Below are 17339 nucleotides of genomic sequence, written 5' to 3'. Positions count from 1 at the left end.
TATACACCCACAAAAATTAAAAATGAAAATTAAATAAACATTTTTAAAAAGAAAGAAAATTAGCCAGGCATGGTGGCGTGTGCCTGTAGTCTCAATTACCTGAGAGGCTGAGGTAGGAAGATTGCTTGAGCCCAGGAGGTCAAGGTTACAGTGAGCTGTGTTCCAGTCATAGTACTCTAGCATGAGTGACAAAGCGAGACCCTGTCTCAAAACAAAAATGTTTTGGTCATTATTTTAAGGTTTACAAATATTACATTATCTCAACACATCAAATTTGGGCTCCAAATCTACATGCTTCAGTGGAAATCCTGCTCTGCAGTTACCAGCTATGTGATTTGTACAATTTACTAACACCTCTGTGTCTATTTCATCACCTGTAAAATGTGAATAATAGCACTACCTATCTTATAGCTTTATTATGAAGATGTAATGAGTTAATACATGTAAAATACTGAAGAGTATCTGATACATAGTACATATTCAATAAATCTTAATTTTTATTGTGCTATTCATTTCCCTAATGTGAGACACTTAGATTACTTTCCATTTTTAACCATTACAAATAATTCTGATAAACATCTTTGTAGTAAATGGGTTTTGAAAGATATTCTTCACATTCCAAACTCTTCAGCCATTTTTTTTGTTTCAGCTGTTTGTTTTTAAGCATGAAAATATGGATGAACAGATACTATTTATTTGAAACCAGTAGCTTTGTCAATATATTTTTAAAGAAAGATAATAATCTATTTTTATTGTTTTCTGTCTTCCTTTTTAAAAAAATTATGGTACAATACACATAAATTTTACTATAAGCAACATTTAGTATGTGCCCAATGTTGTACAATTTGCCAATATGTTTTCAGGCCAAATAAAATGCACAGGATGGAAGCAAGAAGAAGCAAACCTTATTAGCCTGAAAATGTCTTTTATGAACAAGGAAAACAATATTTCCTTGTTTTCAAATTTCATTAAGAAACCATTGGGTCCAAGCACCAAGTTATAGCCACTTTAAATATTTTCTGGAAGATACATGCATCCTTAAAACTTTACTTCCATAATCTGTTTGGTCAGGAAGACGACAGAAGAAAAAGGATTAACACTGAAAGAGTCTTTAAGGAGTTAGGATATTGTGGAAGGTGGTTAACATAAATGACCCTATTTAGTCTTTATAAAGATGATGAGTTATAACAATTGTCCTTCAGATTACAGATAAGGAAACTGAAGTTTGGAGAATGTGACATAATTTGTCTAAATGCACACAGCTAAGAAGTAACAGAGACAGGACTCAACTCAGACCTACCTGATTTCTCAGGTCCATGCTCTTTCCATATACCACTGCCTTATTGAAATAAGCATATAGAGCTCAGAGTAGTGCTCATGCCTGTAATTCCAGCACGTTGGTAGGCTGAGACAGGAGGATCACTTGAGCCCAGGAGTTTGAGACCAGCCTAGGCAACAAAATGAGACCCTATCTCTACAAAAAAACAAAAAATTAGCCAGGTGTGGTAGCATGTGCCTGTAGTCCCAGCTACTTGGGAAACTGAGGTGTGAGGATCACCTGAGCCTGGGAGATCGAGTCTGCAGTGAGCTGTGATCATGCCAGTGCACTCCAGCCTGGGTGACAGAGCTAGACCCTGTCAAAGAAAAGAAGAGAGGAGAGGAGGGGAGGGGAGGGGAGGGGAGGGGAGGGGAGTGTACACAAGGAAAAAGAAAGTGTTGAAGAGGCATTTTATAATTTTTCAAGTAATAAATACTAGTAACTATTGTAACCAAAAAATGATGCATTGGGTATGGTTATCATATAAAAATCCCCTAAGGATTGCTTTTAAGGACATTATGACAAGCTGGTAATTTCCAGATATTTGTGCTAGTAGGACATTCAATACTCCCTGAATCATTCCACCATGATGGTTGCTTATTGTGGTCTATAAGATTGCATTTTCCAGGGCATGCCTACAGAATATTAAAAAATCAGCTTATAGAATACTTTGAGTCAAACAAATTGCTCAGAAAAAAGTAATTAAATCTATCCTTTAGGCAATTTGAAGGATATGTATCAAAATTAGAAATGGATATACCTTTATTACAGCAATTCTACATCTAGGAATTGATTCTAATGAAGTACACATGTACAGAATGACTTATATACAAAATTACTCATGACATCATTGCTCGTAATAGTAACTATTGAAAATGATTTGAATTTCCATCATTATCAAATTGTTTAAGTACATTATGATAGAACCATGCAATTGAATCTGAAGCCATAAAAAAGAATGAAGATGTTCTATATATATTAATTCATGTAGAAAGCTATGTAAGATACAGTGTTAAATTTAAAAAGCACAAATTATCTCTGGAAAACTACACAAGAAGGTACTAACATAGTCTGTAAGTAGGGGAACTAAGTGTCTGGGGGTGGAGTCAAAAATGAGAGAGAAAACTTTCTATGTTTTGAATTTTGAGTGATAGGAAACAGGTCAGTTAGATCTAAACAAATGATGTAGAAAATACCTTAAAAAGTAAAACATGGCTGGGCACAGTGGCTCATGACTGTAATCCCAGCACTTTGGGAGGCTGAGGCAGGCGGATCACAAGGTCAGGAGATTGAGACTATCCTGGTCAACATGGCGAAACCCTGTCTCTACTAAAAATACAAAAATTAGCTGGGTGTGGTGGTGCCTGCCTGTAATCCCAGCTACTCGGGAGGCTGAGGCAGGAGAATCGCTTGAATCCAGGAGGTGGAGGTTGCAATGAGCCAAGATAGCACCACTGCACTCCAGCCTGGCGACAGAACGAGATTCCATCTCAAAAAAAAAAAAGTAAAACATTAAATCCACGTATCCTTCAAACTGGCTTGTAACAGAAAAACTGCTATAAATAGTTGTCTTGTAAATGCTTTCAGACACCAAGATAACCAATTTAGCAAAAACGAAAAAATCAAATCAACAATAAAAAGGCTTTAATTATATAATCTACAATATACATATATACACAGTGAATGGCAATTTAATTTTTTGCTTTTCACATGTTACAATCATATCATGTAGGCACCCTTATTTATCTGATCAATTAAGAGACCAATGATTATTCTTTATTATCTTAAATATTTTTTGAGCACCTATGATATGCAAGTACCAGGTTGATTCTGGAAATTCCTGTGTTGCATAAGACAGACATGGTCTCTCATCTCCTGGACAGTTCTGGTACTTCAGCTACTAAAGACAGAAAAATTTCCTTTTTTAGAATGATACATGCAACACTCAATAGCTGCTTTCCCAGCTAAGTAAAATAGTAAACATTCAAATGTGAAATGAAAACAGCTGGAGCAGCTGGGTACAATTTAACTTTACATGAAAAAGTCCTCAGACATAGATTACTTATTCTCTCCACATATTTGAGTAATTTCTGTTCTGGGTCAGGAGGCTCAATGTGTAAGGACAGAGTCAGGAAAAGCTCTCCTCTTTCCTCACATCTCCATCTTCCTCTGTATGAACACCTTCCTCAGCCCATAAAGAAGGAAACACAGGAGGAGTGCTTTTAACAAGATTCCATAATTTGCAGTTGATATCAGCTGTTTGCATGATGTGTGCTCTATTTTTAGGGAGTTTAGAAACATGTTGCTTATCACTTGTGAGAAAATGATTGCACAGTCTCTATTAGAATCTCATTAGCATACTTGCTCTATTTATTTGAGTGTAGACTTACAATTGTAAATCTCCCAAACTAGCAAAGCATACTTTGGTGAAAGGTGGGCCAGGGGATGGTGTTTTTAAAAGGCAGGGAAAGTGAAGACAGAACAGGGAGAATGTAGTAAGAGTAACTCCATCCTTGAGTGCCTCCTTCACACATGAGATATTATACTTCCCAAGATGCTTTCCCACATGAGACAACCAGAGTCAAGGGGAGAGAACAGTCTGCAAATGAGTGAATAAACAGGAGAAATCAATTGTTAACTGATGTATATTCCATGCAAGTCTGAGTAAGTCACAGGAAGGAAACAGAGAGACCCACTACCCGAGGAATACCTGGACTGCAAAAGTGGAAGAACAGCATAATCACAAATAGAATGTCAGGAAGATTTTGAACAGCTAGATTGGTCTCATCACTGACAATCTGATTAAGTGAACTCCTGTCTTTGCTTCCTTGCTCTTTTTGAACAACTATTGGACATACAGGTATGCACAAGTTTCGGGAAGCAATATGCCTTCAGAGGAACAAGATATACTTTGCAAACCTGAGTTCATCACTGAATCAAATCGATCATTTTTATATGTTTTTCAGGGAACTTTAATTATACATAGAAAATGAAACAGCCTCAATTTCTATTGCATTTCTTTTGGCTACCAGAGTAGTAGATATATTTTGAAGTAACCGTATGTCACTAACTTTACATATAAAGAATTCCAATTTGCCTCATAGTTTGCAAGACCACACACTTTCAAATGTCTACCATACACAATAGAAAAAAACTGGTGAGTGCTTTACCTCATATGTTGAGACAAGGGTGGGGGGAGGAACTTAAATATGCTAACATAAAATGAACTAGTGAGAGCAAATTTACTGTTGAAAATTATAAAATCCTACAGAAATAGTCCTGTGTTGTCTGCTTATCACATATAAATTGTACACCAAAAATTTTTAGAAACATATAAACTTTTGTACACTTAAGGATTAAATCACCAAGATGCCAATGTATTTATCTTATGGCAATTGCTCATGAAATGACATCTCTTTTAGTAGATGAGGTAGTTAAATTATTTGAAGACAAATGAAACCTAGATCTTGTATTTAGTCATACTTCAAAAGGCTAATCTTACAAAATGGTTAATCTTTAGGAATCTCATTCACACTTATTCATTACCAAATTTTTACAGTCTGGCCAAAGAACTGCTAAGAAACAACAACAAGCAGTTTAGTTTTGATATGTATAAACAATCTAAAAATAGGCCAGATGCAATATAGCATAGTGTGTCAATAAGATCTTTGAAATTTATTCTTTGTAGATAGGAAAGAGGATATAGATTATCTTTTGGATACTTGTTAATATTAAAGAGGCGACAGTCATTTTAGGCTTATAAATATGTAACTATAAGTGCAATTCTTTGCATGAAGAATTCACTGAAGTTTTAGAATTTCTAAAGCGTTGAGAACTATCTTAAACCTCAAATTCTATAGTCTTCTAGTTATGATGAAAATTATAGTAGTAGCAGCTAATGACCAACACAAACTATTTTCAAATGAATGATTTTGAGTGTTATCATCTACATTATATTGGTAGAGCAAATTATAGCAAATAGATTATGTTGTCTGGATTTAAAGAGGCTTTCCAAAAACTTTTAATCTATTAGTTATTCCTAAAATTATTTGTTTTCTGCACAGTTCACTGCTGCTCTCCCATCAGCTATCTTATCTTTCTTCTTTCATGTTCTTTATTCACCAAATATGGAGCACCTGCTAGGCACTAGGACCAGAGCAGCAAACAAGACACAGCTTTTGTAGCCCAGGTATAATTACCTTTGGATCTTCATTAATCACTAGGTGCCTGTACCATTTCTAATTTATCAAGGTTGTAAAAATGATAATCTTTTCATCCTAGATTTATTTGACTGAACATACAATCCTATTTCTTAAAGTCAAGCCCAGAAAATAATTTCAGAGTCATGGCAAGTGTGACCTTTCAGTCTATTAGCCTCCTCATTAGCCAATCCATCCTAGGTCATGGCCATTTTTCACACCTTTTTTACACTCTTCTTTATCCCATCTTACATGTTTACTGCTTTGAGTGATTTTATTAGTTAATTTTATATACATAATAGACTATATTTAAGTTAATTTAAAGCACATGTCTCACTATCCTGATGGAAAGCAAAATATTAGGTAAATTAATTTTTTTTAACTGATTTCTGAATTCTCACTTTCTTTTTTCTTTTCTTTTCTTTTCTTTTCTTTTTTTTTTTTTTTGAGACAGAGTTTTGCTTGTCTTGTCGCCAAGGCTGGAGTGCAATGGTGCAACCCTGGCTCACTGCAACCTCCGCCTCCCGGATTCAAGCAATTCTCCTGCCTCAGCCTCCCAAGTAGCTGGAATTACAGGCGTCCGCCACTACGCCCAGCTAATTTTGTGTATTTTTAGTAGCGACAGGGTTTCACCATGTTGGCCAGGCTGGTCTCGAACTCCTGACCTCAGGTAATCCACCCGCCTCGGCCTCCCAGCATGCTGGGATTACAGGCGTGCGCCACAGCACCCAGCCTGAATTCTCACTTTTTTTGTAGATGTCTTAATATTGTATATGTGAGACCCTCATTTCTGGATTTCGAAATTGATAAAACTTCCAAAAAACTAGAGAGATCTACAGAAAGCTGCCACCAAAAAAATGTTTAAAACAAACTATTATCTACCCCACTGTCATATAACCAAAGAACAAATACTTAAAAGTGTAAAATAACATAGTCTCAGTGTAGAGGATAGTCTTAATTTAAACTGGAGCAATTTTACTCAATTGAGCAAACTCACTATGTTGTCCTCATATTCCTATTTCATGCAGATGGGTAAAAATCATGAATTACTACTTAAGAATGTGAGCAAAAGTTCTCTGAAAAGGAATTTGGAGGAAAGACAGTTCTTTTTTTTTTTTTTTTTTTTTTTTTTGAGATGGAGTCTCGCTCTGTCTTCCAGGCTGGAGTGTAGTGGCGCCATCTCGTCTCACTGCAACCCCTTCCTCCCCAGTTCAAGTCATTCTTCTACCTCAGCCTCCCAGGAAAGACACTTTATTCCAGTGAACAGTTTGCAAACCACGGAGATGCAGTTTTCAGTTTAAAACAAAGGTGCATTCCAGAGAGCAAAGTGGGGTGGGGTGGGCGGGGGGGCGGGGAGGTAGTTGGGTTTTACAGAGAAAGTTCCCACCCAGGTTTACAATCAGGTCCGTTCATACAAATAAACAATTCAAACTTGCTTAGGTTCTGATTGGTCAACACAGCTGTTTGATGGGTTGATGTAGCTGAATTCTGATTGGTCAATGCAGGTGAGCTCTAATTGGTTGGTTCTGGTGAGCTCTGAAAGTCCCAAAGTTGAACAGAGGTTTGTGTTTTGGAGAAACTCAGAATACCATGTGGAACTTTTAGGCAGCAAATGGCTGCTTGGTTCTATTTTCAATTTAGACCCAGTTAGCCACTTTGAATCCATCTTGAACAATTGGCTCTTTCAGGTTTACATTTGTTCACAGGAACCACTAGTATACATAGGTAATAACAAGTCTAGACATCTCAGCTATTTTAAGAATTGCATTTAAAAGATATTTGCGAAAAGTTCACTGCCTTTATTTTAAATTTTGCGAAAATAAATTAGTGTTACGCTTTGCCAACTAAAGTAAGTTAAAACTTTTTTAGAAAGTCCTATCACTGGCGTTTTAATAAAGCAATTTTAGAAATTAGGGAATCTATCCTTTTTTTTTTTTTTTTTAATAACTTCTAAGAGCTTCCATTACTTCTCAGGATAAATTATTTTGGGGATTTTTCAGCTGTGTTGGAGAACTTTGAAGATTTGATGCGGTTGTATCTAAGACCTCAAGTTGGGTCTGTAGGAGAGTAAAATGTCTGTTATTCAGTAGTTTGATTTGTATTCACTTTCAAAAAATTAATTCCAGATGCAGAAATCACAAGCTTCCCGTAAACATTTTCAGGCAGGCAGACAATATAACGTTTCTGTTAATAATATAAAAAGTCCTTTGACGGGCTACTCCATAGCTGTGTTCCTGCTCCTCCCATGTATGAATGGGAGGCAGTTACTGCAAAGGAATTCTCATTCCAACCATATGTGAAAATAGAGTAGTGATGCCTCTAAGTTTGAAATTATGCCATTCTCAGAAAAGTCTGTGTGACACAATAAAGATAAAAATGGATTATGTAACCATTTAAATTACTTCTGATTTTTCTTCTAGATACAAAAGTTTACCTCCTACTTTCTCAAACATTAAATTTAATTTGAAATAAACGTGAAGTAATTTGATCTCATCATATGGGGTAAATTTAGGAGAATATAGACCTTGATTTTGTTCTCAAAGTTTAGAGTCCATATTTTTATTTATAAAAAAAAAATAATTTAATAATGAAGGTGCTATATCAAAAGTAAATTCTTACAATTATGTCATTTATAAATACGCATTTTTATCAAGACCACTTTTTTTAAAAGCTTTTTAAAAAGTGGTAGATTATTTTGTGTCAACATATGTATATGCCCACAAAAACATATGTAAAATCACAAAATGCTTCATCGAGCAAGCTAAATTGCATCTTTACTCTGTTTTCCAATTATATGTCAGAAATTTGACACCATGTAATGTGTTCTGAAGCTCTATTGCTGATACTAAAAATAAAAAGGAAAAACTACATGCACATGTATGTTTATTGCGGCACTATTCACAATAGCAAAGACTTGGAACCAACCCAAATGTCCATCAATGATACACTGGATTAAGAAAATGTGGCACATATACTCCATGGATACTGTGCAGCCATAAAAAAAAGATTCATCCATGTCCTTTGCAGGGACAGAAAACCAAACACCACATGTTCTCACTCATAGGTGGGAGTTGAACAATGAGAACACATGGACACAGGGCAGGGAACATCACACCAGGGCCTGTTGGGGCATGAGGGGCTAGCGGGGATATAGCATTAGGAGATATACCTAATGTAAATGATAAGTTGATGAGTGCAGCACACCAACATGGCATATGTATACCTATGTAACAAATCTGTACGTTGTGCACATGTACCCTAGAACTTAAAGTGTAATAAAAAACAAAAAAGGAAAAACTAATGGTAATTACAGTGTATGATAAAAGGAGTTTATAATAACTTGTATTATGCATTACAGTTTATGACAGTTTAACTGAGAAAACAATGAAGCATCTTATTCTGTTATTAGTCGTGTACATTAAATATATATTTATATTATATTACATTACATTAAGTATATATTTTGATTTACCAGACTGTAAATTCTCACGGGACATTTCATCTCTGAGGAAATAATTTACTAGTACGGGAAAAGTATGCTTACTCAGGAAACAACAGATTAATTATAAAACTTCAAACTCAGAGCTCACAATGTACACAAAAGTTTTGAGTAAAATTTTCAATATTCAATCTGTTTATTTTGTAAAATATAATGGGCATAATTCTGAACTACTAGGATGTCATACAGACATATCCATTCACATGGAGTAGTTCTTCTGTTAAAACATATTTTTATGGGCCGGGTGGGTGGCTCAAACCTGTAATCCCAGCACTTTGGGAGGCCCCAAGGCAGGCCGATCACAAGGTCAGGAGATGGAGACCACTCTGGCTAACACGGTGAAATCTCGTCTCTACTAAAAATACAAAAAATTAGCCGGGCGTCGTGGCGGGCACCTGTAGTCTCAGCTACTCGGGAGGCTGAGGCAGGAGAATGGCGTGAACCCGGGAAGTGGGGGTTGCAATGAGCCGAGATCGCGCCACTGTATTCCAGCCTGGGCGACAGAGCGAGACTCCGAGATTCCGTCTCAAACAAACACAACAAAACAAAACATATTTTTATCTAGGTCTGGGTAGTGGAAGATGAGTAGAAGCTCAAGTTTATGAAAACAAAAAGAAGGAAGAAAGGAGGGAGGGAAGATGAGAAGTATAATGTCCCAAGGAGAAAGGACAGTGAACTAAAAGTGAATTTTATCTCTTGTGTGTTCCATTATCATAAAATCTACCTTACAGGCTGGGCGTGGTGGCTCACACCTGTAATCCCACCAGGCCGAGGTTGGGTGAATCGCCTGAAGTCAGGAGTTTGGGATCACTCTGGCCAACATGGTGAAACCCTGTCTCTACTAAAAATACAAAAATTAGCCCAGCGTGGTGGCAGGCACCTGTAATCCCAGCTGCCTGGGAGGCTGAGGCAGAAGAATTGCTTGATCCCAGGAGGTGGACGTTGCAGTGAGCCAAGACCGCGCCATTGCCTGGGCGACAAGAGCAAAACTCCAACTCAGAAAACAAACAAACAAGCAAACAAAAAAACTACCTTACAGCTATGCAATGTAATTGTTCATTTATTTCATTTATTTTTATCAATATATTAAGTGACTACTTAAAATATAATTAAGCACATAATTTCAATTATTCAATTCAGATAAAAAGACAGATTTTTAAAATCTTATTTCCTATCTAGTAACTATAAAGAGGAAATTTAGTATTTGCCAGGGAGTACAGGTTTTTTTTTAAACAGCTAATGGATAATATATTTAAATTTTTCAATAAAACATATGGGTAAAAATTCTCCCTCCTATTCCTGTCCCCAATATGCTCCATTATCACTAATTCCTTCAACATGTAATCACTGTTATTAGTCCCTTACTGATAGACAGCTAATTGTTTCTAAACTTTTGCAAATACAACCAACACACACACAAAATACTTCATTTAAATGTCAGTTCACATATATGCATGTGCAAGTTCATCTATAGGAAAATTTTCTAGAAGAATTGCAGAGCAAAGAGCAATTTGCAAATTTAATAGATATTTCTAAATTCTAAATAGTACTTCTAATTTCTAAATAGTATATCCCCTTTCACAGGGAATATACTAATTGATACTCCTACAATCAGTGTACAATAATATTCTTTTTCCTACAGTCTTGGCAATATATCGCCTAATTTAAAGATTTTGTCAGTTGATAAGTGGGAAACACCATTTTATTCTATCTATAATTTGCATTTATGAAGAGTAGGGTCAAGCATCTTTTCATATGTTAAGGAGCCATTCAAAGTTCATTTTCTGTGAAATATCTGTTTATATGTTTTTCCATTATTCTCTTATAATCTAGGAATTCTTTACATACTAAGGAGGTTAGTATTTTGTTTGACACAAGTTACAAATATTTGTCTCTTGATGTTATAGAATGTTTTTTTGTCATGCAGAAGTACATAAAAAAGATGCAATATATTTTTTCTTCTGTAATTTCTGAACTTCTTATTAGAAATACTTTCCCCACTATAAACTCTGACATCATTTATATATATAAGTATGTATGTACTTAAATTTGGATATAGGGATTTCTAAAGCTGTGATACAATCAGAGTAGAGAATATAATCCAAAGTAAATCTACCCTCCTTCTATCTCTTCACTTTCTTTTCTTTTTCTTTTTTTTTTTTTTGAGACAGAGTCTCACTCTGTCACCCAGGCTGGAGTGCAGTGGTGTGATCTCAGCTCACTACAACCTCCACCTCCCGGGTTCAAGGATTCTCCTGCCTCAGCCTCCCCAGTAGCTGGGAATACAGGCGCCCACCATCAAGCCCAACTAATTTTTGTATTTTTAGTAGAGACAGGGTTTCATCACCTTGGCCAAACTGGTCTCAAACTCCTGACCTCAGGTGATCCGCCTGTCTCTGCCTCCTAAAATGCTGGGATTACAGGCACAAGCCACCGCGCCTGGCCACTCTTCACTATTTCTTATTTCTTCCCCTCTTTCTCAGGTAATTGCTTGATCCTCTTCCTAAGTATTGTTCTGAGTTCCCGGGAGAAGTTGAGCTATCCTAATTCACAAATCCTTCTTCAAATGTAGAAAATGAGAAGAGATGGAGGCCAAGGAAGGGTGTGTGGAATCAAGCAGCAGTTCTCAAAACAGCATATATCAAGACCTCAGCACATATCAAGACAGTGGCACAAAAGCATCGTAGTGTTGTCATTCACCACTACGCAGGAGGGAAAGCCAATTTCATTTCAGAATGTCCTCAATTAATCTGTAGAAATTATTAATTTTATTAAATCCCAACCCTTGAGAACAAGTCTTTGTAATACTCTGTTTTATAAAATAGGAAGTATGCATAAAGCACTTCTGCATATTGAACAAAAAGAACCACAAGTAATCTCATCACACTTTCAGTAGCAATTGAGTTGCATACCAAACCACTGGCACCTGTTCTCATGAAATACCATTTTTATTAAAGCTGTTCAAAAATAACTCAGACCCAGTCTTGTGGATGGAAATCTAGTGCTCGAGTCACATTCTGCTTAAAGTTGTAACAAATACAGATGAGTTAAAAGAAAATAAAAGAAATACCATTTTTATTTGAAAGAATAATTGGCAAACAAACTATGCTTATTCAGACTTGCATTTTTTTAATTTAATTAAAAACAAAAAAATGAGTATGTAATCTTAAAGAGAAAAAAATGACAGCATTATTGACAGTAATAAATGCTAAGCTTTCAAATAGAAATTAGGATTTTGGAAACTTATATCCACCACTGTGAGTTTCACATCTTCCCAATACTTAAGCACTTTTCTGATGAGATCAGTGTTATTATTAACAAACATGATTTTTAAATATTGTATGCGATATGCATTACTCAGTGAACCAATATTTTCTAAATGACAAATGCTTAAAATTATAAAATTATAAATGGGTAAAAGATTCATCAAAGTACAAGACATGTCAATTAATTTTAATATAATAAACTTCAAAACGTTTACTGATAATAGTTTCAGATTCTATGTTGCAAATAACCTTTAAGAAACTACCACTTGTGAATCTTTGGTGCAGTATCAAAGAAAAATATCCACAGGTATCTGAAAAGGCTGTTAAAATACTCCTCACTTTTCCAACTATATGTCTGTGTGAAGCTGGATTTTCTAGATATACTTCAATCGAAACAACAATTCACATGAGATTGAATGCTGAAGAAAAGATGAGAATCCAGCTGTCTTCTATTAAGCCAGACATTAAGAGATTTGTACATGAGTAAAATGATGACGCTCTTCTCATTCAATGTTTATGTTGTAAAAGCATTATTTTTCATTTAAAAATGTTAATATTTTATGGTTTTATGATTATTTTTAAGTATTAACTATTACAGTTTTCTGTTTTAATTTCTAATATGGTAAATAACAAAAGCTTTTGAGATCCTCAATATATATATATTTTTTTGAGACAGGCTCTCACTGTGTTGGCCAGGCTGGAGTGCAGCAGTGCAATCTCGGCTCACTGCAGCCTCAACCTCCTGTGCTCAAGTGATCCTCCCACCTCAGCCTCCTCAGGAGCCAGGACCACAGGTGTGTGCCACCACGCCTGGCTAATTTTTGAATTTTTTTGGTAGAGATAGGATTTTGCCATGCTGCCCAGGCTGGTCTTGAATTCTTGGGCTCAAGTGGTCCACCTGCCTCAGCCTCCCAAACTGCTGGGATTACAGACGTGAGCCACTTGGCCTGGCCCCAAGACCCTCAATAATTTTAAGAGTATAAAAGGGTCCTGAAACAAAAATGTTTGAGAGCCGCTGAAATACAGTTTATTTCTCAGATCACTGAAACTTCAGAACAATCATAGAGGCCATGAAAACACCCTCTATATTTGTCAGGCATATAACTATAATTTGACTTTTAGCTAAAATACCCTGATTCTCTCTTAGGAAAAAATAAGAGTACAGGAGACACCCCCAAAAATGCATAGTACAAGAAAACTGTTTTATTTTATTTTTTTTTTAATTACAAAATGGGTCCAGGCATGATGGCTCAGGCCTGTAATCCATGCACTTTGGGAGGCCGAGGTAAGTGGATCACTTGAGGTCAGGAGTTTGAGACCAGCCTGGTCAACATTGTGAAACCCTGTCTCTACTAAAAGATACAAAAATTAGCTGGTCATAATCCCAGCTACTCAAGAGGCTGAGGCAGGAAAATAGCTTGAACCCGGGAGGCAGAGGTTGCAGGGAGCCCATATCATGCCACTGCACTCCAGCCTGGGTGACAAAGTGAGACTCCATCTCAAAAGAAAAGAAAAAGCCTGGCACGGTGGCTCACACCTATAATTCTAGCACTTTGGAAGGCCAAGGCGGGTGGATCACTTGAGGTCAGGAGTTCAAGACTGGCCTGGCCAACATGGTGAAACCCCATCTCTACTAAAAATACAAAAATTAGCTAGTCATGGTGGTGGGCACCTGTAATCCCAGCTACTTAGGCTGAGGCAGGAGAATCGCTTGAACCCGGGAGGCAGAGGTTGCAGTGAGCCAAGATTGGGCTACTGCACTCCAGCTTGGGTGACAGAGTGAGACTCTGTCTCTAAATAAATAGGCCAGGCGTGGTGGCTCACACCTGAAATCCCAGCACTTTGGGAGGCCGAGGTGGGTGAATCACTTGAGACCAGCAGTTCAAGACCAGCCTGGCCAACATGGCAGAACCCTGTCTTCACTAAAAATACAAAAATTAGCTGGGTGTGGTGGCACATACCTGTAATCCCTCTCCAATACTTAGTATTATCCACCTTTTTAATTGCTGCCATTAAAATACAAATAAAGTGATATCTCATCTCATCATTGTTTTAATCTGTGTTTTGTCTCTTCATAATAAACTTTAGCAACTCATGATATATTTGTTATTTATTTGAACCTCCTCTATGAACTGTTTACCCTGTTAGGAATTTTTATTTTTGTTTCCTATCTTTTTCTTGTTAATTTAAGAAGTTCTCACATGTTTTGCATATTATCCCTGCTAGTTTTTAAATATTGGAAATAACAATATGTTTGTTAACTTTATCTATGTTACATACATTGAACAAAATTTCTTAATTTTGGTGCAGCCAAATTCAACCACACTTTTTGACTTATAGTTGGTGCTTTTGACATTTTGTTTAAGAAACTTTTCCCCACTTCTTGGTGACAAAAATTTTATTTCATATTTTCTTCTATCATCTTTATAGATTTATCTATTACATTTAGGTCTTTCATCTGTCAACAGACAACCTTTGTGTAAGTTCGAAATCTGTATTTTTCTTCACATGATGAGACATGTATCCTAACGTCATCTATTAATGCTAAACAATTTCTCCATTTTTAATTCCTTTGTGAGACAAATGTTTAGTGTTAATTTTTTTCTTTTGTAGAGATGGGTTTTTATTATGTTGCTTAGGCTGGTCTGGAAGTTCTGGCCTAATGTGTTCCTCCCACCTCAGCCCCTCAAAGTGCTGGAATTACAGGCATGAGCCACTAGATGTTTATCACATAACAAGTCCTCACATAAACTTGATCTTCAGATCTATTTTTGAGTTCGCAACTCTGTTTTCTTTCTTTGTTTTGTTTTTTTCAATTCTGTTTTATTGGTCTATATATTGGTGGGTTAACAACATTTATCATTATCATTTATAGTATGTCTTAATATCTGATGAGTGAGAGTAATACCATCTATAAAGTCCATGATTTATTATGCTTTTCTTTAGACATTGTGGGCCTTTAGCCGTCCACATAAATTTCAGAATTTGTTGTGTTCTTTAAAAATTCAATTAAATTTTGTATTGGAATTTTATTTTCTTTGTATGTATACTTACACAGAATTGATAATTATACTAGGTTACCGCATACCAACCGTAAGCATAGTCTATTTCATCACTTATTCAAATCTAATGTCTTTTGCTGTCTTTCTACTAAAGGAAACATTAGAATGAGGATTTTTTTTTAATTTTAACGCACATTTTTATTTAAAAGAGGTTTAGTAGATAGCAAATCTGGGGACGCCGATTTCACTCTCAGCAATGGTTTTTCCCCAAAAAATGCATAACATACTACCTAATAGGAATTATACAATAAGGAAGACATTTAGTAAGACACTTAAGAAAGAAATGGAAAAATATAGCTGTTATTATTAAATCACTAATGCAAGGGAGGAGGAGCATCAGCAAAACTTGTTCCGGCATTGCAGTTAACTGTTTTTTGTTTTGTTTTGTTTTGTTTTGTTTTTGAGACAGAGTCTCTCTCTGTTGCCCAGGCTGGAGTGCAGTGGCGTGATCTCGGCTCACTGCAACCTCCGCCTCCCGGGTTCACACCGTTCTCCGGCCTCAGTCTCCTAAGTAGCTGGGACTACAGGCACCCGCCACCACACCTGGCTAATTTTTTGTATTTTTAGTAGAGACGGGGTTTCACCGTGTTAGCCAGGATGGTCTCTGTCTCTGTCTCCTGACCTCGTGATCCGCCCTCCTCCGCCTTCTAAAGTGCTGGGATTACATGTGTGAGCCACCGCGCCCAGCCCTGCAGTTTACTTTTATTTTTATCTTTTAAACACCTATGCTTTGTATAAGGAAGAAAAGATGTCTCTTAGTGGAAGCCACGGAAAGAATGCAATGTCAGCTTGGGTAAACTTCTGGTAGTCAGCCTGTGGGAGGCACTTCATGTTTGTTGAATAGATAAAGAAAGAAATATAAAGGAACAACAAATAGTCCTTCTTGATTTGTCCTGAAATGTAATTACAATTATTATTGGGGGGTGAGTAAGAGCATTTAACATGAGACCTACCCTCTTAACAAAATTTTAAGTGTACAATACATTATTATTGACTATAGATAGTGTTTTACAGTACATCTCTAGAGCTTAGTCATTTTGCTTGACTGAAACATGATATCCATTGATTAGTAACTCCAATTTACCCCTCCTCTAGCCCTTGGCAACCACCATTCCACTTTTGATGTATGAATTTAACTATTTTAGATTCCTGTTATAAATGGAATACTATGGTATTTGCCTTTCTGTGATTGGTTTATTTCACTTGAATAATGTCCTCAATGTTGTTACATATTGTAGAGTTTCTTTTTTTATGGCTGAATAGTATTCCATTTAGGTATATACCACATTTTCTTTATTCATTAATCTGGTGATGGACATTTCATCTGTTTTCACATCCTGGTTCGTATGTATAGTGCAGCAATGAACATAGAGATGCTAATATATCTTTGAGATCCTGATTTTAATTCTTTTGGTTGAATTCCCAGAGTGGGATTGCTAGATTATATGGTAGTTCTTTATTTTAAGGAACTTCCATGCGGTCTTCCATAGCAGCTGCACCATTTTGCATTCCCCCAACAGTATGTAAGAGTTCTAATTTCTCCGCATCCTTGGCAATACTTGTTTTCTTGATAATAGACATCCTGAGAGGTATGAAGTAATATCTTATTGTGGTTTCGATTTGTATTTCCCTGATGATTAGTGCTGTTGAGGATTTTTTTTTTCTATGTCCATTTGCTATTTGTATGTCCTTGGAGAAATGTCCATTCAAGTCTTTTGCCCATTTTCTAACGGGGTTATTAGTTTTTTTCTAGCATTGAGTTGTAGAAATTCCCTCATATTTTGGAGGTTAACCCCTTATCAGATATATAGTTTGCAAATATTCTCCCATTCCACAGGTTGCCTTTTAACTCTATTGTTTACTTTACTGTGCAGAAACTTTTTTAGTTTGATACAGTCCCATTTGTTTGGTTGGTTTTTGCTTTACGTTTTCGTTGTGGTGATGGTTACCTATGCATTTGGTGTCATATTCATAAAATGATTGCCAAGACCAATG

The sequence above is a fragment of the Papio anubis genome, chromosome 2 (genome assembly GCF_008728515.1).
Source record: "Papio anubis isolate 15944 chromosome 2, Panubis1.0, whole genome shotgun sequence".
In the NCBI taxonomy this organism is placed as follows: Eukaryota; Metazoa; Chordata; class Mammalia; order Primates; family Cercopithecidae; genus Papio; species Papio anubis.
The sequence above is the reverse complement of the archived record's forward strand: the minus strand, read 5'-3'. Positions refer to the sequence as shown.